We start from the raw sequence: 4,144 nt of genomic DNA, 5'->3' as shown, positions 1-4,144 counted from the left end.
TGCAGTCTCGTGCAATAGATCTCGTTCTCGATCATACCCATACCCTACTCGATCAATTCTTTAGAGACTTGTGCTTTTTGTTGTTGATTCTGCTGAGTCTCATGCAATGAGTAATATTTGTTTTCTCTTTAGCTTCACAAAGCATTGTTTATAATGTACATTAACACCCCTTATGCCAACAATTCTTTATAATGACAGCAAATTAAGTTCTAAACACCACGACGAAAATTGAAAACTATCCATCTGTTGTTTTCTGAAAAGATCCAAATTTTCCACAATAAAACATTTTCATACACTAAGTACTCTACTGTCATGCAACTATAAGATCAACCAACTTTTTACCGACTGAACCACAAGAGCTAATCAACATCAAACGAACAGCGACAATCAAGTCCAAGAGCCTTACAAGAAAACAAATTTACCACAAAAATTGTGTAGAAATTTATTGAGAAATTTCCAAGTGTTCTCTAGTAAAGTGACAAATCTATATATATATATCAAATGTCAAGCCCGGCGTTTGCTGAGACGCCATGAGTTGGGCTCGTGGTACCTATCATACAATGGCTTGATCCTTTCCTGGCGCTTTCTCTTGCTCACTTTTGTTGGATCAGCCGACTTGTAGAACCTCGGTGCCAGCTCCACAAGCCACTTGGGGTCAATGACGGTGACCTCCCGCATGAATTCTCTTGTGGTCATCACTACATCATTGTATATCACCCAGTCAGGTCCCCTCTGAAAAAGGGCACTGCTCGGGTGAATGTTCACGGGCTGGTTCTCGACAATCGTTCGGTAACCGCCTTCTTGCGGGTCCTTCCTAGCTGCGTGGATGAAGAAACCGGCAGTGATTGCCTTTTGCAGTTTTGTGAAATTTGTGCCTGCTGAAACCACATTTAACTTGTACCTGTATGTAACAGGCAGCAGCACAGGTGAGTAATTGACCTAATAATAGTGAGAATAAACATGAGACGAAGAGGAAGAGGATTTGTACCTACCTGTCCATAATAGTGAGTAATTGCTTTCTGATATCCTGGGCCCACCTGAGCGACCTTAACTGTATAAAATTCTCGAAACACCAAGGGCCTGAGAAATTCTTTGCCTTCCATGCCTGATAAACTGCAAGCAAGGTCAAGTGGTCCCCTTCAGGTTGAAAGAACTTGGCTCGTTTCTGATCAGCCTGAGCCTGTTTCTCTCTTGGCCGGTAAAATATATTATTTCCTGTTGTAATCATGGCTATAATGGTCAATATTTCATCACTGCAACCAAGATCCACACTTGCCAAAAGCATCTTTGAGAGAGGCGGTTCTAAAGGAAATTCAGCCATTTTTCGACCCAGTTTTGTCAAAAGCCCCTCTTCATCTAGTGCACCAAGGCTGTATAGCTGTTTCATGGCCGAGATTAGGGCTTGAGGTGAGGGCGAGTCCATGAAATCAAACGACAGAAGGTCATTTATGCCCATAGCCTTCATGGTTAGAGTTGTTAACCCCAGGTTGATTCGTTGGATTTCAGGTATAGCTGTAGGTGGCATCTCATTTCGGTATGCACTCTCTGTATATAGTCGGTAACATTTTCCAGGACCGACCAGCTCTTTGTTTGGCTGAGGCCTGTGAAATAGGTGTAATGACAAGCGAGTCAAGCCCTTGTTTAGGGTTATATACATTAATTTTTGCAAAACCAGGGTCAACCACATAAAAGATGCCGTCAATGGTCAAAGAGGCCTCAGCAATGTTGGTTGCCACCACCACTTTTCTCTTACCAGGTGGGGCCGGGTCGAAGATCCGTGACTGCATCTCACTTGGCAAAGCACTATAAACAGGTAAGATAATTAATTCTGGCACATTCTTTCCTAACCCTTTCATTCTCTCATAGAGACACTGACAGGCATGGTCAATCTCCTCTTGACCTGTCAGAAAGAGAAGTATATCCCCCTCTGGCTCAGTCAAATGAATCTGTAAAACTGTACTTATAGCCGCATTCAAGTAATCAGTCTCGGGTTGCTTCGTGTATAGTATCTCCACAGGGAAAGTTCGACCTGGTATCGTGAAAATATTACAATTAAAGAAGTAACCGGAAAACTTCTCTGCATCGAGCGTGGCAGAGGTGACAATCAACCTCAGATCCTTTCTACACCTTATCAATTGCTTTAACAAGCCAAACAGAACATCAGTGTGTATAGTTCTCTCATGTGCTTCATCAAGCATAACAACCGTATACTTTGATAAATTTTCATCCACCAAAATTTCCCTCAGAAGCCATCAGTCATGTACTTGATAACAGTCTCTGGGCCTGTGCAATCCTCAAATCGAATTGCATAACCGACCTCTTCCCCTAACCTGCATCCAAATTCTTCTGCCACACGCTTGGCCACAGACATGGCAGCTACACGACGAGGCTGTGTACACCCAATCATTCCATTAGTAGTATACCCTGCCTCAGCTAAATACTGGGTCACCTGCGTCGTTTTTCCTGAACCTGTTTCACCAATCACCACTAACACCTGGTTATCATGCACTGCCTGAATTAGCTCCTTCTTGAGCTTATAAATAGGCAAACTCTGCCTCTGCTCCTGAATTGAGAATTTGGACCTTTGACCAAAAGTCAGTGCCTTGCCATACACATCCTTTTTCCAGTCAGGCTCAGGCATGTCATAGGCTGACACTCCGACACCTCGAAGCTCCTGTGCAAGATGCCTCTCTCCATTTTCTGGGATTGGATCTTCCCAGGGTCTATTCAAATCTTTAGGTATTGAATCGAGCATATTTCTCTGCTGCTGTTCCCTCATCTCTCTTCTCTCTTTAATCAGTGCAGACTGTGTTGCAGCTGCACGGCTTAAAGAGCCTTCAGGATTCTTGAATATTTTAACAGGTGACATCATCTCAATAGAAAACCTGGTTTTACCTTGCAAAAAAATGGGTTCATCTTCATTCAATTCAATTTCTAGTTCCTCTTCTGCACCTTCACCTTCACCTTCTTCTTGGTACAATAATAGCCTGCCTCTTTCTTCATCAAACATGGGATTATCCCGCGCATCTAAAACACCTGCGGCCATTAATTGTTTTGCCTCCCATATCTCTGAGCTTAAGTTCTTGAACGGCCGCTGCCTTGAGTTGCTACCAGGGCCAGACGCAAGATCTTCTTTAACGGTGTTTTTAGTTGCATCATTCTCTGAGTTTTTCTTCATGGGTAGCAAATCCTTACCTGTTTTCTGATCTACATCTCGCATGGATAAACTGAGCTTCTGGCCAGAAATAGATATTACCTTCACAAAAACTTCTTGGTCTCGTTTCACCACTTCTTTCGCATTTAAGACCCTCCGGGCCGCAATCTGGGAGATATGTACCAGGCCCTCCTTCCCACGCAGATCACTGATCTGTACAAAGCACCCTGATTCAAAGACCCATGTGACCCGGCCCCGATAAACAGTAAATAGCTCGGGCTGAGGCTCATCAGATATGCAATTTCTGTCATGGCCATCCCTATAACCCTCTTTCACTTCATTGTACTTGCTATCCCTATCACTATCCCTTCGATGTTGTCTATCTCTAGAATCAGCGGCTGCTTTACCCTTAGAACTCGAACTCTGTTCTGGTGGAAAAAAAGCATGTATAACAGTATGAAGGGTATGAATCAGATAGTCTGGCATGTCAGCGCCATTCTCCTTCAGCTTCTTGTCGAATTCCATGATAGAAGCGGAGGATTGACCCAGGTCGGTAATGAACTCCGCTAATACCTTGTCGGCCTTGCCGAAGTGCCTTTCGATCTCGAAGCAAACCATAGAAATGAGAGAGAGGTGATCTAACTTCTTTAATAAATCCATCGAAGAAAAGATGATCGGAGGTTTTCACCACGCGATTTTTATTCTAGGTTTTACGCGACTTCGATCCGTTGCTCAGGTGAAGTGAGGAAGGATGAAGAAAAGAGATGGACCTGAACCCTCAAGGAAGCGTTTTTTCGGCTAAGCTTCTGTTTCTGGGCAAATAACTCATATTTTAAGCTAATTAAAATGTTAAAATTAAACTACCACAGTAACCACACACATATATATATAATTAGCAACGTCCCAACATATATATATAGTTAACATTATAATTTTTCTCATTCTTTCTATATTTGTACAAAAACTTATCTAAACAAAAAAATTTAAACA

The 4,144-nt window shown here is 42.6% G+C and overlaps 1 pseudogene across 1 annotated transcript; it reads right to left on the bottom strand.

Annotated features, from left to right (window-relative positions):
- Positions 1–440: 440 nt before the first annotated feature.
- Positions 441–3,819, bottom strand: LOC144575910 (putative pre-mRNA-splicing factor ATP-dependent RNA helicase DEAH5; annotated as a pseudogene). Its single transcript, XR_013518554.1, has 2 exons — positions 993–3,819; positions 441–901 (listed from the first exon to the last, which is right to left on the bottom strand). The product of XR_013518554.1 is annotated as a putative pre-mRNA-splicing factor ATP-dependent RNA helicase DEAH5 (transcript).
- Between the last annotated feature and the right edge of the window lie 325 nt (positions 3,820–4,144).

Source organism: Carex rostrata, chromosome 24 (genome assembly GCF_964058835.1).
Source record: "Carex rostrata chromosome 24, lpCarRost1.2, whole genome shotgun sequence".
In the NCBI taxonomy this organism is placed as follows: Eukaryota; Viridiplantae; Streptophyta; class Magnoliopsida; order Poales; family Cyperaceae; genus Carex; species Carex rostrata.
The sequence above is the reverse complement of the archived record's forward strand: the minus strand, read 5'-3'. Positions and strand labels throughout refer to the sequence as shown.